We start from the raw sequence: 18,195 nt of genomic DNA on the forward strand, positions 1-18,195 counted from the left end.
GACATGTTGAGGTGACCAAAGCACCGATTTTAAGGTTTTTATGCACATCTTTATCAGCAAACTAATTACGAACCAAACAAATACTGCCTAGTTATCGTTTTTCCTCACAATTAGCCATAATAATCAACAAGCCAATAACCTGCCACAGTTATATGATATGCAGTTATTACCCACCAGGCAGCTGAAGTTGTTGCCATCAATTAACCAGCCACAAATATTACCTGCCTCCTAAACAACCGACTATTAACCATTTATTACCAGCCGAAGAGCCACAATTACCAACTTTACCATTAACCGATGACCAAACCAACCACAGAATATCTCCCTATTACCCAATCAACCAGACATTACCATCCAACTACAGAAATGGTAATTAGCAAATGTTTTAAATAAATGAGACGGTGTAAATCTATTCTGAGCCATCTTTGTGTACAAAAACACCAAATTCTGGTTTCGGTTCTAAAATTCCCTGCTTTCTCTCCTCACTTCTCTTTTTAAAATGTTATTTTCTTATTTTATTTTCTATGGGGAATTATTTAACATTTGTCATCTTTCAGTCCTGCCTTTGTTGTTTCCGGTAGCAGATAATCTGTGATTTCTTCAGCCTTGAAATGTCTTTTCAGAGTGGCTGAGAGCTCGGAGGGCTCCGACCAACTGGAGACTCGGCAGGAAACCGCGTGTGTTTTTGGGTGTGTGTGATGTCAAAGAAGAAAGAAAAAATAAATAAATGGAGACAAATTGATTTGGTCTCAACTTGGCTGTTTTTGTGAATTTCATTATGGAAACACAAAGCGTGTTGCTGAGGGGCGTTAATGAACCGACCTTGTATACTCTGAGCGCACGTGTCATAGATGCACAGCAGGGGCTGCTGGGTAATGGCGTGTGGAGGTTCAGCGTGTCAACTATGATTTAAATGAAAAGTTTACTACAATTCTGTTGCACACGGGTAGTTTAAGGAGTAACGATGCATGGAAAATATCCTGCTGTATCCTCCCTTGTGTGGGTTTTGTTTTATTTGCTGGCACTTGATGCAAATTAAAAACCGAATCATAAATCAGCAGGTATGAGGAGAGAAAACCTTTAGAGAGGTGGAAGCTTTATGTCTGGCTATAGAATCCTGAAAAAGTCAGAAAATGAGCACCAAGAGTCTCCCAGATGGTAAAATCTCTTCTGGTTTCCTCCGTCACTACGTTTTATGATTCAGGCTGTTGCTGTGAACAAGTGTTTGCGTCCTTATCGATTTCTTCTTCTTTGACTTTTTTCACCACTCTTGCATGTTTAGGCAGAAGTGGACTTTATTGTTTTTGATACCAGATCATCACACTACCACTGCTGTGTTTTAAACATAGCCATCATGTCTTGTGTCGTGAAACCTGGCTGGAACTAGTTGAGATCTTTCCAGAACACACAGAAAACGGGTCACAAAAGCCTGGAGCTACTAGTAATCTTGTATTATGACTTAATGTTGATTGAAAAACATGTAATCTTTGTTTTTAAATGCAAAATGAATTTTATGTTTTAAAGATGAGTAAAATACATATAATCTTTAACTGCTGTATGAGGTTGAAGAGTAAAGAGTAAAACATGTTTGATACTGTGTCACAAATATAGGCTGCAGGGGTGAAAGAATTTTTAGCACGGAGGAAAGAGGAAGTGAGATTTTGAGACTATATCTGCACCAGGTGTTTTGAGTTGTTGATCTTTGAGTTTTAAAGAAAAAGGAAGGTTAAAAGTTGAGTGGAAGAAAGGTTGAGGCTAACTGAAGGCACTTGACGTCAAGGAAAGTACGCATCGGACATGCAGAATATGCGGTATAAAAATGCATGCAGAATTGGGGTTCTTTGTTCCGCGGCGTTCGAGTCGAGCAAACGGAGATGCAGAATCAACGGAGGGCTGCGTGGTGATACCCCGGGACGACTGCTCGCTGCACAATGAAGGAACAAGATCCGTTTACCCACAACCTGGGATTCTGATTCGACTGCGGCCCCATGCTCAACCCAAAAGATTTCAACGATGCTGCAGTGGACATGGGGAATAGACAAAGATCGTATTTGGATAAAGAACTGAGTTTGTTGAGGATTCTCAACAGTTCAACTTTGGATTTATTCTGAAAGGATTCTGCCAAGACAAAGACAGGACTCCATCCATGGACGTTAAAGTTTTCTGCTGCCAAGATCGTCTCTGCATCTGGGTTCGAGTAATACTGCCTCCCCCAAAGCCTCTATTTAGAGTAAGACACAGTGTAAGATTAGAAGTAGGAGTAATTTCTAAATTTTCTTAAATCTATTGATTACTTAATCCTTTGTTAATTGCTGTATGTCTTTTCTCCCCTGCTAAAGCTTGCTAATAAAAATACTAAAGTCTAATTGACGTTGTGGACAGTTAAATTGAGTCAACTAGATTTAATTCTTCTGATTAATGTAAAATAAGTGTTAATGGTCCTAGTGAATCAGGGTGGCTTCGTACGTTCTTTAGTTCAGATAAATAATGACCCTGGGACTTATTCCTAGTCTCTAAAATTATCTAAGCCGGTAAGAAGTGCACGTTAATGACAGGGAAAGAGCTACCGTGAACAGACGTGGTTTATGAGCTCGGACACCGGCGGGGCTACTCCGATGTCTGAATCATGGACTGAAGCGGGTCGTAACGTCTGGATGAAGGTAGTCGGAGCTTAGACGAATCTTTCTCGCTCCCAGCTTAAACAAAAGTTCTCTACATTCCTATTTGCGGTAATACCCAGGAATTGGAGGCTTTTCGGATCCGTGAGACGGAGAGCTGGTCAGTAGTCAGTCCGCTGGAGTTTGGGAGGAGTAAGGGCGTGGCTGAGTACTGTGGATTAACACTTGCATGCAATGGAATCCCTTAAAAAAACTTCCGCTTGTTTTGCTCCAATCAAGAAAATGTTTTGGAGAAATGTGAGGAAGCTGTTGAATCATTGTCACTGATCTTAGCTGTATTATTTTTGCAGAGAGGCAGGTTGATTTCAATAGCTTGTTTTTCTTAAAATCTGGGGCATGTATCAGTTTTTCACGGTTTTATTTTTTATATATAAATAGGATTTGGTGAAAAAAACTCTTTGCCTCTTGCTAACTGATTGCAATGAGATTTCATGCTCACTATAAATTCATTGTAGCCTTACAAGGCAGATAATTGGAGCCGAGATTCAAAGTGAGACTTCCACTTACTGGCAACAAACACAGTGACATATTATGCAAGTTGTGTGAAATTCATAAGATAAAAACCGGATGTAAAATAATTATGAAGTGAGGCACACTTCCCCGTTTTCTGCTCATTTATTCTGTAATCTGAGCTGTTCTGTTTGTTTTTACAGAATCAAATGATTTTTTTTTTTTTTTTAGATATTTTTCATTTGCAATCCATCAGGGTAAACGAGCTTACTCCCTCAGCAGCCCATTCGGTTTTATTTCACTACATTTAGTTGCGGTAAGTTCCACTTTAATATGTTATATTATTGCTTTGGAAGTTGAGCTGCCGCTAGCAGACTCTGAGTACCTCCAATCTGTAACCGAGCTGGAGGCCTGATTCCTGAGCACCAGCAGGATTTTACTTCTCACTCAGGTGGTTAAATTTTTTCGCTCAGTTCAAAGAGCTGCTTTGGTGCATAAAGTCTGCATCTAGAATACATAAAAACCATGAAGCAGTCATCTGTCTGTTTCACAGTAAGCATACTGAGGAAAAGGGATTTCTAGCACTGAGCAAAAGAAAACTGCAAGTCTTAAAATACAACTGGAGTCACTTTTGACTTGAGGTTTGAATGCCTGATTTTTATGTCTTGAATGAATTCAGATTTCAAATGGCAATGAAAGATGTTTAAGGTGGCAAAATAAATCGGATTTTAATTTGCTCTACTTTTGTCAATCTGCATGGGATGAAACATTTTAGCAGTGTCTATCGTTTCTGTTGCCATTGGGTGGACAGGATGCATTATTTAAATAATATTCCCTATCTCTAAAAGAAAAGATTGTAGCATGTGTGAAAAGGTGAACAAGATGTAGATTATATGTGGGAAAACATGGATCTACTGACTTTGATGCTTATTAGATATTTAAACATTTCTGCAAACCCGTTACTTTCTCTCTGAGGCTACTGTTGGTTTTTGCAGTGAAATGCAAAAGCAGAGACTTGAAACATTTATGAGAGAGTCTGAGCTTTTCACACACCAGCTCCATCAATGCCACCTTTGAGAAGCAAGACCAGATATGCCTGTAGGTAAATTGGGGTAAAGATTGAAATGTTTGTCACTTTTTTATACAGCATGATGTAGGTTTGGATATTAATGAAAAACTCCATCCATGCACTGAGTTTTGTGTCAACTTGTTTCCTTTGACTTGTATCTAAATTAGTTTCATGTCCTGAAGTGACAAACATGCAGAAATATGTGCAAAGTGTCACTTCTAGTCACCTAATATTTATGTAATGAAAATAAAAACCTTGATTGTTCAGAAAGTCAAAAATGAGGAACTAGAAATAAAATGTTTCAGTTCAGTCAGAATAACTTCAAAGGAGAAAATGTTGAGATGAATTAATCTGTAATTTTAAAGTGACTGGTAGCTTTTTATTAACTCTGTATAATTTGGACATTTTACTTTGTTTCCATTTGATTAATTTGGGTATTTTCTCCCATCTCCAGCTGTTAAATTATTGACTACTGGCAACACTTTCCTCTAACACAGAAAACCAACTCTAGTGTGCTTGAGATGACACGTTGTGAATTAGTGCTGAATTGAGCTGCAAACTAAAAACTGTGTACGTCTTGTACTTTGTGCAAACATGGTGCTTCTGTGAACTAGTAATTCAAGCTGTTTTTAGGCCTACCAACATTAAACCTGCTTCTGCTAGCCACTCATCGAATGTGGAAATGTTCATACAGTGTTCAAAACCGACAAATGATCCTAGAAAAGAAGAGCACCACCCAGTTCTTGTGATAATGCAATCTGCCGCTGACACGTTTTAGTTGGTGTTAAAGGATTTAGCTTTTTCTTCTTTGTCTTTCCTATGGTTTGTCGTTTTGTTTGCATTTCCTTTTAATTGATGTAAAGCACCTTGAATTGCCTTGTTGCTGAAAATGTGCTATATAAACTACCTTAGCTTACCTTAGTGGCGCCTGATATTTGCTCCAACCACGAGCATGATCAGCCCAGCGTCTTCATCTGCTGTCTGTTCGGATCAAAACTTGATATGCCACGGAGTCGTATTCTGATATGCGTGTCCCAGTTCTCGGGAACAATCGGGGTGAAAGTAAAATAACACTGATTTCACTCCTGGCACCGTCTCTTCTTCTCCTCTGCAGATTTTTAAACTCACAGGGACAATCGGGACGGAAACGGCCTTCGCTTCCTGGCTGTGGTAGCGTCTCGCTCCGTCACTGGTTCTGCTCCGACGCTGCCTGTGCTTGACACTCCCATGTTCAAGGTAAGGAGATTGCTCCTATAAGTGTGTGTGTTTCTTTACATTAGTGGGCTGAAGTTTGTGAATCTTACTCCTGATTTAATCGATAACTCCTGCTGTATCAGAACTTTTATCTTAAACATGTTTTGTGTTGGAATAAAATACTGCTCGACTGTATTTCAATCAATCAATCAATCAATCAATCCTCTTTTAGACACAGTTATGGTCCATAAACAGACAGAACAAGAACAATACAAAGAAGAAAAGAAAAAATATATAATAATCAGTCACTGACGTATAAACCAGTGATTCCAGTGGTTTTTCCTACCAACACTAAAATCTCTGTTTATAAATGATAAACTGAATTTTTATAGCCCCATATTGACCATCCAGACACATTCATCCATTCACAATCACAAATGTGCACCTTCATACACAGATAGCACAGATTTCCTTGTGCAGTGGCTCATCAACGTGTGACGAGAGGAAGCTGGAACCAAACCTGACATGCATATTGTGCTCATGATTTATTCACATAAGTTGTTGGGTGTTTTGTAGCAGTGATGTGTTCTAGATGGTTTATAAAGTGACTGTTTGCTCTTATAGTTCTGTGTTTGGCTTAGAGTTTGATGCTTACAGCTTCATTCAAGCATGAATCTCAAACTGCTACACCCTAAAGTCAACTGGAGAAAACACAAAACGAGAGATGAGTCGAGTTCTGGCTGTTTGCTTTGTTCCGGTTGTTTATGCTGAATCTCAGTTCATGCATGGAGAATGCATTGTTTGTTTCTTCAAACTGGACAGAACGGTGTTCCTCACAAGGTTAGTTATGGCATCTTTCTCTGTGCGATTCTTTTTTTTTTTTTTTTGTAGATCATTGTTTAGAATCAATAGTTTTCCTGAATTCAGTCCAAGAAAAACAGTTTGCTGTAAGAAAGGCACGTGCTGCATCTTAGTGGAAGGTCCACACAGCTGCCTGCTATGAATCCTGCTCTGTGCGAATGTGAATATAATCTACAGGATCTGTGTGTGTGTGTGTGTGTGTTGGTGGAGTTGGACTAGTCCCAGATTACTTTGGATCGCTGCAGAGATCTCACGGGAAAAGTGAAGGTTAAAGACCTGCTTGAACTTGTAAAAACGCGTGCAGCACAGTTCAGTTCATTTCTGGATGGAGGTGAAGACTGCATCCAGTGGTTTAGATAAAAATAGTGTTTTCAGATGAGAGTTGGTTCAGCGTCTGCATTTTATAAGTGAAGTGAAAGGAGTTTCGTTTAGGGGCTTAGTGTCTGTCGCTAATTAACATCAAGGGAATCTCGTTTAGGTTTGTTGCAGAAAAAAGAGTTTGTAGAAATGTGGGGCATGAAAAATGTTTCTACACAGTAGTTTAAAGGTCATGACCTTTGCACAAAGAACAACAAGGTATTATCTGTCACTGAAAAACTAGTGGCTTTAGTTCCCGCTGTTAATTTCTTCATGTCATTATGCCTGGATCATTGCATTTTTCAGCAAAATTATTTCCACTCTAAGATATTCAGTTCATCTTTTTGCAGCTGAAGTGTTTTTCACACAGCCTGGAAAGATAATAAACAGGTTTTCATGTGATAAATCACCAGGTACCTCTGCTTCACATATTTCCCTCTAAAAGCATGTAACAGAACATTATTAAGATGAAAGCTGTTGGAGCTGCTGCTAAAACACGTCTGAAGGATTGGGGAATATTTTGATATCATATTTTAGAAATGTATATTTTCAGAATTGAGTTTGTGGAAAATGTTTAGATTGGAGAGATCTTGATTGGAAACAATCAACATAATTGTTTGACGTTTGAGAAAGAACGGACATTTTTTAAAGTGGAACCACTTTGTATATGCATTTCTGATTTTGTGTGAATGCTTTAAGCAGGTAAAGACGTTGTTGTTGCTTCTGGATATGTAACTGGATAGAAACCACTCTTCAGGCTACATTAGTGCCTCTCTCTCCTGTGTTCTGCCTGGTTAATGTTGAACTTTGTGATATAAATCTCATCTCCTGTACCTGCTCACCGTCAGTCTGCTGGCGCTCTCGGTGCCTGTTGTGCCCAGATTTCTTTGCGACGGAGGCGACTGTGCAACGCCCACAGTGACAATAATACTTCCATTCAAAGGGTATCACCCAACAAACGGCTGTTAAAGAAAACACAAAATCAGATCGTGTGCAGAAGAAGAAAAACAGTGATGCTTGTTTTTCAGAAAAGCAAAGTGAGATCATCTGTTGTTTACCCCATTTGAATAAATTTAATTCTCAGGGACGGCAAGGAAACAGAAACTGCTTGAATATATTTGAGGAATCACTGCATTCTCTTTTTCAGTCATTTTTTAGCTCCTCTCCAAGTAGACGGTATATAAACTGGTGCATTATGGCCCTCTGAATGTGCAATAATTGCTGTATGTCTCTAAGTGAAAGTCAGCAGACTCGTAAGCAGCATGAGTAATAGTCCTCCAAGTTGCTCAAACTCTAGTAAAGCCTTAAGGTGGTGTTGTGAGAGTTTCCCTCTAGGGAGGCCTGATGTGGTGATGGGGTGTGATGTCCTTGTTTACTCAATGTTTCTGTTTTTGTTTAACTAATGTATAGTCTTCCAATCCTGCAACTTGTTTCCTCATCATCCTGTCACAAACTTCCTTTCATTAAATGCTGACTCGACCTCAGGAAAATGTTATGATTGATGAAATGTCCTAGTCAGATCCAAGCAATATGGCACATGGTTGCAAATTACATTTTCACATTTGAAATGGATAAAATCAATAAGCAGAACAGTAATCTGGAATGGATACGGTGCGCCCTGGCGGGAACCCCAATTCAGTATAAGAGAAAATACCTTCTTGATCTCAAAAGAAAATTAAAAGTTGTTGTAACTCAGATTTCTTTCAGAGTTGTTAGATGCTGGGTTTAGGGAGGAATGATCTCCTGTAGCAGACTGTATTGCAGCGATCAGTAGCCTCTGACTGAAGATGCGCTGTTGTAGTGAATCAAAATACAGTTTATTTTTATTTTTATGAAGAATCCATCTTTGCACCATCATCTCCAGAACCAGGTTGTTGAACTTTAAGTCCCAACAGATGACAGTTTCAGCAGCAGATCTGCTGAAACTGTCATCAGTTTCAGCAGATCTGAAACTGATGACAGTTTCAGATCCGTCTTCAGATCTGAACCTTCACAGATCTTTGCTTCCTCCAGAAGTACAGTCCGCTCTGTCCCTTCTTGTTCAGTGTTGCAACTCCAGTCCAGCCTGTTATGCAGGTGAACGCCGAGCTATTTGCACTCCTTCAACTCCTCCACTTTTTTGCCGTGATGGAAATGGTGTTTGATGCAACATTTATGTAATGTTTTCTGGACGTGGTGCTCATCTATTTCCGATGTCTCTTGACTCTTTGCTTCTCTGCCAAATCAAATGTTGCGATGTGCACCGTTTTCCAAACTGCACAGGATCCCAGTGTGAAGTGAGGCTCAACAGTGACACCAGGGGGTCAAAGCTCCAGATGCATTCATTCACTACTGGTTGCTGCATCACATAATGCGGCTTGCAGGAGGAAGACTCATCATGGTTGGGATGAAATGCAGCTCCTGTGTGGCTGTACTGTAGCACCACCAACGTCATCCTTCACATTTCACAGCAATAATCCTTTAGGCCTTAGACAGTTTGTTTACAGGGTAATTTCTTAGTTTTACTTCATAGTGCAAAGCATCAAACTTTCTTTAGATTTAGTCTGGTATATAAATCTTGCTTCTGTCTACATTTAATCAATTAAATCAGTACAATTTACTTTAGCGTATTTATCAGGGAGATGTGAATGTTTAATACATTTCTGAATCTTTAAAAAGTTGAGCTACAGGTGGTGTGTGCGTTCATAGGCAGGACAGTAAATTATGAATGTTTTCATCCTAATGATCTCAAAATAATTCCTTTAAGGAAGTGATGTCTTCTTTGTGTGCGTGATGAAACGGGGTTGATGAAACCGTGTGCTCTCCTCCTGGCGTCCCATTTGACAGGAGCAGTCATAAAACCGACTTTCTTTCTATTTTTACTTCACTTCGTCAAACTCCACCTGGGAGCGTCTTTGATATTTGCCTCCAACTCAGACGCTGCCTATTTAATGTGTTTGTTGTTTCAGTTTTTTGTCTTTTTTTGTTTTGTTTTTTTATGCGAGTGACGGCAGAAAAGGCTAGAACTGATACGACACCACACAACTTTTTTCTTTCATCGCTTGATCTTGTGAGCAGGTTATTAGTTTTACATATAGTCAGAACAAAGATCTTCACTTCCTTTTTTTTCGTGCATTTCATGTGCTGTAATATGACCTGACTTACTGTGAATTTACTGAAGGGAAATTATATTTTAAGTTAAGAAGTTTATAAATATAAAGGAATTGAGGTCATGGTTCGTTGACAGAACTGTATTGGAAAAGAAAAGCAAAAACAAAAAAAATCCTGGAAATTGGCTTTAAACAAAAAACTTCAATAAAAAATAAGTTAAAATGAAATTGTCTGGAACTGTGTTTTTAAAGCTAAATGGGAAAATAATCAGATACTTGCCTAAATAACCCTTTCAGTTTCATATCTCTACAACTCAAGAGGTGTTTTGGTTGTGAAAATAAAAGCTTTCCAGATTTTCTGGCTGACCCTCTTGGCTCCAGCACAACAGACACAACTTGCCAAATGTTGGTTTTATTGACAGTCGAGCTTCACTTTCTGTGCTGCCAAATAAAAACACTCAACCAAACCAAAATACCAAATGCTGCTTCGGTTCGTTTCCTCCTGCTTCTCCTCCTGTCCCGCCTCGCTAAGATGGCGAATCAGATGCCAACCAGCACCTTTTTCTGCGAGGCCAAGTATCAACAAACACCCCTAAAATTACTAATGAAATCAGTTTCACACCAACTCCTACGAGCTGCTTGAGAAGCTTTTCCTTTTGGTAAAAGTTGGCGTTAATGGGAAATGAGCCTGAATTTTAAAAGAAAACTTGCATCATTAGTGATTAAAAATCATTCAAAGTAATTAAAAGTAGAGTATTGATTGAATGTAGTGGTGGAATTAATAATGACCAGCTTTTAAGTTATTGAAACGCCCTCTTTGCTGATTAGTGTGGATATTAAAAGCCAGTCAGTTTTGACGCCACTCGAAGTGATTATGTGAAAAGTCTCGGCGTTTCTCAAAATTAACTTTTTGTTGGAAAAGTCTGTAAAGTTGTTGTTGGCATATAATCGTTTGAAAATGAGCATAAGCAGTTATTAGCATCCATGTTTGTGACTTTTATTTTGAAACTTGGACGGAAGTTGCTCTTTAACTGATCATGAAATCTCTTTACTCTCAGCTTTTTAACCGTTGGCGTTTAATGAAACTGAACTTTTCATCTCGTATGTTGAAAAGTTCTGTTGAGTCTTGACTAGGTTTGATCAGCTCTAGGTTTAAAACCTAAAATATTTTAACTTTGAAACAGTTTGAGATTTATGTAGGCTTCATTTTGTTAAAATACAGAGGTGGTAAGATTTTTTTTAAGGTTTCTGTTGGCATTGGAGCCACATAAGACAAGAACTAGAAAGCGGTAATTAAACAAATAAAGTTTTTGTGAAGATGCACTTTGTAGTTCATTAAATCTTTACCACAACTCTTAAAAAAGATATTGCCAAGCTCTTATCCTGTTCTGACAAACCAAAGATCTTGTCTCGTCAGTTAAATGTTGTTACACTCCTGAAATGAACCGATCTGGCAGCTTTGACCAGATGGACCAAATCCCAGGAAGAACATATGGCTGCTCTTCTATTTTAACCCTTCAGTTTGCAGTAGGATCATTTTCACAGAGATTTTGAAAAATTTCTCTATCTAACTTGTATGTGCTAAAAAAGACAAACTATTTATGTCTCTATGTAATGGTGTACAGAATAAGAACATAATGAACTGTAATCAGCTGTTTACATTGCAGCTACTTGATGCGCTGCAGTGAGTTGAACAAGGCGACGTCACTGATAAAGTTCAATATGTCAAAATCTGTTTTTGAAGTAAAAATATGCTGGTTGACGACTTATAACCTCGCTACGAGACTTCACTGCTGAAGGTCCCTGATGCAACAGAACTCATACCGCAAACTTGATGTAGCTTTTAAAACTGAAACTTTAGTTTTACTAGAACGTTCTGTATATTTGAAAGACAAACGGCAGCAGTTATAAATAAAAAATAAACCCACGCTTTTAGTACTTTTGTAAACACTCTTTAGAAATTTTTGGCTGGAGATTATTCACCCCAAACATTTGAAGCATGTTGGGGCCCCCTCTGTTTCCCAACTGTTCCTCTTCCCGATCAGGGATTAAGGGCAGGAGGGATTATCTGATCTCTGTCCTGGTGAAGGCCTGAGTCGCCCCAATGCACAGTGAATCACACACACACAGCAGAAACATGTTAAACCAGCAGCAATCTTGAAGTCAGAGTGGTGTAACATTCCAGCTGTCGTCTTTTTTTAGTGCGGAAAAGTCCAAACCCCAGGGTTGGCTCGAGCGTGCAGCACTGTGGAAATTGTGTCTGTAAACGGAAATGCTGCGGAAACAAAAACATGTCTCACCACCTCGACATTAACCCAAGAGCTGATTTAGATGACTGGGCCCAGTATCCCCTACCTCGTGTTGCTTCTCTGCTGTCAAGTAGCTGAAAAACCTTCCTGTTAGTCCGACTCCAGGGAGCAGCCATGTGTAATCACACCGTTAACCCGACTGCAGCAGCATCCAGAATAAGGGCAATGCTTCCTTCTGTGGTCACATTAAAACACTTTATTAGTGAATCTGAATTAAACAGGTTACTATAATGAAACTCGATATGTCGCATATGGTGGACTTTAAGTGCTAAAATACGTTTTTGGTGTTTGTATTTTATGCTTTTTTCCCCATTACAACATGCTTTTCTAATTAGTCATAAACAATATTTGTTTGCATTAAAAATTTGGTCATGTGCTGCATATTGGATAAGTTTTAGATTTTGCCTCAAATTGAGTTTGGGCCATATTTAATTTTGTACATTATGTTTTTCACTAGTAAGTTTCTGATATTCCCGACTTCCCCTCGGTCCGGATGAGGTCATGTGAGGATGATGATGGAATCTCCGTCTCGGATTGTTTCTCTGACTTGTCTCCGTTTCCTCGACTTTAAATGGCTGAAAGGGTTAATCTTCTTGTCCAAGTGTGTGTGTTGGTGTGTGTGTGACCTTGGGTGGGGCCTCACGTCTGTCTTAAGATTAAACACAATAAGATGCGACCTCCTCCTCCTCCTGCCTCGTTTCCCTCAGGTCTCTAATCCCCCCTGTTGAGAAACGCTCTAATGCCCTCTGACCCCTCCCCACCAGCGCCTGTGATGTACGACTCTGAATGTTTCCTGCACAGCTCTAATGCATGTCTGTTGACTCTGCTCTTTGTTGCTAATGCTTTTAAAATGGCCTCTTCAAGATTTATGTGGAATTGCCGTAATAGAAGCTGCATTAGCTGAGCTGGTACCGAGTTGTTGGGTTTCTTTATTTACAGGCCAGGATTCATAGCTTCACAGTGACGAGTCGGTTGGAAGATGATGCATTTTAGTGATTAGTCGAAAAGCAAAAACAAAGCGTGAAAGATATGGTTGCTTTTATATAAACAAAAACACACATGAATGACGACAAACTTCCAGAGAGAATACCTGGAAAAAAGGTTTCTTGAGTGAGAAACATCATTTAGCCATCACTTTAATAACTTGAATTCAGTTGCAATTTAGACTTTATTGAAATATTTAAAACTAAACAGTTTAAAGTAAAGTTCGGTTTTTGTCTCTGAGCCGCCCAGAGCTCAAAATCTGTTATGGCTACACCAAGCTTACAAAATATAAAAGGTTTATATAACGCATATCGTATTTGAACATGACAAAAGATTGTTTTCAGTGTGCATAAGGAGAAATTTGGATAATTTTTATTTACAAATTTGCTTAGGATTTTATACTAAGGCTCAGCTGTAGTCAAATGTACGGAGTTCTTTTGCAAATATTAAGAAAACAAATGTTAAAAATTTGATCTTACTTGGTTGTGTTGCCAGTTTTGTTGGCCTGAGCAGATTCGGCAAATCCCTCTGCTGTTCCAACTTGCATTGGAGCGCATTCAACTAATGCGAAATGTTCTCCAGATCTGGTTTCTGGGTTTTCTAGAGCTTTGCACTAGACCAATCTGAGTCTGGATTCAAACAGCTAAAGCCTTCCTATGGTGTTTGTGTCAATGAACTTGTTGCTCCAGCTTTGTTTAATTGTATAATCTTATCATTCACTTAAATGTATGGAAATGTCAGAATAAAGTTGGAAAACATTTGATCAGAAAGTGACCCAGGTTTTCCACGAGTCCAAACACTGAAGTAGATTCAGGAAATCTAGATGCTGATAGATTTTAAGTTAATAATCACACTTAAATGGTTCCAAAAACAAACTTATTAGCTTGGTTGACAGTTGGCTGTTTTTTATAGGCTGACAGAAACCGCTTTGTCCTGATTGAGATGTTTTTGTGTCTTTGTTAGTCCCAACTTGCCCTTTTCTCACCCTGAAAGTTATCTTAGTCTGTGACCTTATTTCCCAAGCAGCTCAAAACAAGACAGTATATCATGTCTGCTGTTTCCATGTCTGAGAAAGAAGAAAACACCATGGATGTTTTGGATATTATTCATCCGGTTGGTCATTGGATCTGGTTGTTGACCCACATTGGATAGTTTCATCTTTTTTTAATTTGGACAGTGTCCCAAATTTGAAAGAGCCACCGTTTCCTGTTTGACCCAGAAAACCAACACTAAGGAGAGACTGACTGTGAAAGTGAGACATGCTACACATGGGAGGAAGGCGAAGAAGAAAAATATCATTATTTGAAGGTGAAATTCAACATGGAGGGTCTAGTATGTTTCAGTGTTCTCATTTTGTCAAACAAGGGCAGAGAGGGCTCAGAGGAGATGTTCACACTTCTCTTTATGGGGGATTTTTACGGCATCGTTATAGCTTTTTTTATTCTTGCTGCGGGTTGGTTTAATTGTAAACCAGCCAATTATGCATCGTTCGATATCATTTATGGAGCACATTTAAAAACGGCAGCGACACCAAAGTTCTCTACGGGCAAATTTAGCACAATATAGGAGTCTAATAAAAGAAAAAAGATACATAAAATCAATAAATGAATGAATAGAAATGCTAAATAAAAAAGTAAAAAAAATAGAAACCAGTATGTGCAAAATGCCTGTTGCAGAGAGGGAGGATTTAAAGTTATATTAAAGACATTGTAGTCCTGGTAGATTTAACTTGAAACAGCAGATTGTTCCAGAGCTTAAGGGCCAGGAATGAAAATCCCCCATTAGGAATGTATAAAAGTAGCTGGTGTGACATTTCCAACACTTTGATGGGCATGTGACTGATTAATAGATCGCTAAAATAATCCGATGCCAGTCCATGAAGACTCTGAAAACCATCCGAAGCAAAGAGGCTAAAACCAGCATAAGGCGTTTATGTCACTTGGCTTTCAGAAGGCAAGCGGCTGAATTTTGGAGAACTTGCAGGGAATAAATGACGGACTGATCCAAACCATGGATCACTTTCTCAGTCAATGTTACCTTAGATGGTAACATTAACTGAGCTAATAAACACATCTGATATCGGGAATGGAGAAGCAGATGTGTAAATCAACAGTATAGAACTTAAAATGCATACGTACGTTTTTTATTTTTTTATCTCTTTGGTATGAAGTCGGTTGAAAAGAGAGAGGACTCTAAAGTAGAGCCATGGGTCACTCTGAAGCTAATGGATGAATTAGACGGGTTAATGTTTGACCAGGAGATCTAGAATTATTAGTTTCCTCTGTTTTACCAGACAGAACTCCAGATGAGAGAAAAATAAAAAGTATGAACCACTGTATCGAAATCAGAATTAAAACAACCGAATTACCAGAATACACAATGTATAAAAAATGAGGTTAAATCTTTTAAACATGAAGTTTTTATTAGAAATATCAGACTAGTACATGGAGGAAGAATTTCTCGTTTTGAATAGCGACTGTTAAGTGATGTAATTCTAGATCAGCGAGTTTTTGTTTTATTTTTTATTTATTTTCCTTATTTAGTCTTGATGACCAAAAAAAAAATGTTTAGTGTATGATGTAGCATCTTATAAATTTAGTCATTCATTTACTTGCATGAAATTTTAATAATTTGGCTTCAGTGCGACTGTCATAAAACAAATTTTCATGTTAATTGTTTCAACAACTTGAGCTTCATATCTGCTCAAATGCAGATCTGTATGTGCTGGTGCAGATTTTACCGTGGTTGTAGCCGACACATTTTATTTCACTGTGGTTTTCTAAATAAGCTCTGTGCTACTTTGCTGTGGAAAAAAAAAAAAGGAGCTAAGCAACATGACACAGGATTACATTTTAGGCTTTCTTCAGTATAAAGAAAAGCATCTTCCATTTATCTCACTTTAGGGTTTGAGATTTCAAAGTGGTTTCTGCCTGTCAGGAAACCAGCGATATTCTCAGTCTTCCATATTTTTATAAGCGTATGATTGAGTACGTTTAAAAATCTTCCTTTCTCCAGGCAGCAGTGTGCTCAGAGATTCGAAGGAGCCATTTCAGATCGGATTCAGATATCAGTCGGGCTCCGGTTCCTCAAAGAGGGGAGTGAATATTTAAATCAAATGGAAATTAACCCAGAGATCTGCTGTGAGCTCAATCTGTTTAATCTGTCGCCTCGGACTGAATGGGGGGAAAAAAAAGAAGAAATGTTGAGATTTCTTTGAGTCACTGATGAGGTGGTCGACAGCCAGTGTGGGGTGAGCTGGGGTATTTATGGAGCCACGAGGAGCTTTAATCTACCAGAATGAATCTGATTATTATTTCTAAAAACATATCAGAGAGGCTTACAGACTGCCTGCAGAGAGGGGAGCAGCAGCCAGACTTGCTCTTCAACTTGGCATGATAAAAGAAGTGGTTAAGAGCCAAAGCACCAGAAATAACTTGACACATACCATGAGAAGCACATGTTGGGAGTGAAAAGTATTGTATGTGGGACTGTGAATCCAGCACCCTGCTACCACTTGATGGATATTTAGCTAAAAAAACACAACGGCTGATGCAGTATTGCTGAAATTTAAGTAGATGGGTCAGTTTGTAAATCTGTTGCCGTCAGTTAAGGGTTAAAACCGATGCATAAATATCTGAGTGACGAGGTGCGACACAGGGGAGGGGACCGACTGGGGCTCTGGGCTCACTTTCACTCAAACTAAATCACCTGCTCAGCTTCCTGTGCACCTTCCTCCCCTCCTTCCCCCTAAAAAAACACATCCCTCTTCTCCCCCTGCCACCCCTGCTGCTGCTTTACCCCACGGCTGTGGTTCGGGCCATGCTCTAATTCAATCAGTGCGTTTTGTAGCCTCGGAGTGAGAGATTGCATGTTCATTAAAAAATCCTGATTAGTCCAGGAGACTGATTACTTTATGTAGCCGTTAGTGTGTGCGTGTTGCTGCCCATTAGACTTCTACTTGAAGCCTCCCTCCTACCCTCTCATTTGTCTAATGGAGGAAGACTTAAGCCCCCTTAAAACACAACGTGCACGCTCGCTGAATGTGCACAATGATCCATTAATTAGCTTAAGTGGCCCCTCTGGCATCCTGTCCCCCTCCTCTCCCAATCAGCCCCTCCATTTTCCCCTCTATCCTCCTCCTTTGTTTTCCAGCCATCTTCCTGGAAAACAACAGCTCCGTCCATCAACCCCTCTTTCTGTCTGTGTGTTTTCTCCCCTGGCCATAAAGTCTCATTAAAAGTCAAGTGATTTATTTTTTTATGCAGGGCTCATACCGACTCTGTCAAAGTTTATGCTTCAGCGGCCGTTCGCCTCTCAGTCTCGGCTCCCTGAACGGTTTCCAGGCAGCATTTCCTGCCTAATTCCTAATATTTATCCCTTAAAGGCTCAATAGCAAGCAAGCAGGGGTTTAGCTAAGCATTAGGAATCTCTACCTTTTCTTCTTCAAGTGCATTTGGGAGCTAGTTGATGATTGGCAGCAGCTTCATTTGAAGCAAAATTCAATAGCAAGAGCCATAAGGGATTCTTCCTCAGGGGGATATTTTCTTTTATCGCCACTTCAGAAGACTGATTATTAGTCAGCTGGAATGTGGTTCACAGAGGGGGATCTCCATATGAGGGAGACGACTGGTTGGGGATGGCAATGAGGGTTTCTGGTCTGCGTCAGAATCAAAACATCTGAATGTTAGTCGATCTTTTCCAAGGTCATCTGAGATTTAATCACCTTTGACTTTTGGGAGCATGTTTGAAGTTCTACAACAAATATTTGTTGGAAGTCGTTTTTAACAGATTAGTCACAAGTGGAACATTTTTAAGATGACAAATCCCATCAAACTGACCTCCAGGACAATCGGGGAAATGGATCCCAGAAATCCTAGAGCTCCATCTGAAACTGTTGAGGTCAAAGTTCGTGACACCACAGTTGGAAACGGACGATACGTTTTATCTTGAATATAGCAACGTTTTGTGGATATTCGGATGCAGTTTTCCAAACCTTTGTCCTTTGAACAGTTGAGACCAAACTGGAGATGCTTGGCTTTTTCACACAGTGCCTTCCTTATTTGGACAAAACCAAACGCAGCATATGAACACATTTTGTCTGCTGAATATGGTGGTGAGATGATTTAGATCAGGGGTGTCAAACTCAATTTCACCGAGGGCCACTTCAGCATATTGGCCCCCCTCAACGGGCCACATTGACGGTA

The 18,195-nt window shown here is 39.4% G+C and overlaps 1 protein-coding gene across 3 annotated transcripts in view; it reads left to right on the forward strand.

The window, feature by feature from the left end:
* Positions 1-18,195, forward strand: part of LOC103147963 (semaphorin-6D-like) — a 172,573-nt gene that overhangs the window by 28,293 nt on the left and 126,085 nt on the right. For all 3 annotated transcript variants that reach the window (XM_007566548.1, XM_007566551.1, XM_007566552.1), the window contains exon 2: positions 5,312-5,433. The gene's annotated coding sequence lies outside the window, so the exon portion shown is untranslated. The remainder of the gene's footprint in view (positions 1-5,311; positions 5,434-18,195) is intronic.

Source organism: Poecilia formosa, unplaced genomic scaffold, assembly GCF_000485575.1.
Source record: "Poecilia formosa unplaced genomic scaffold, Poecilia_formosa-5.1.2 Scaffold192, whole genome shotgun sequence".
Taxonomy (NCBI): Eukaryota; Metazoa; Chordata; class Actinopteri; order Cyprinodontiformes; family Poeciliidae; genus Poecilia; species Poecilia formosa.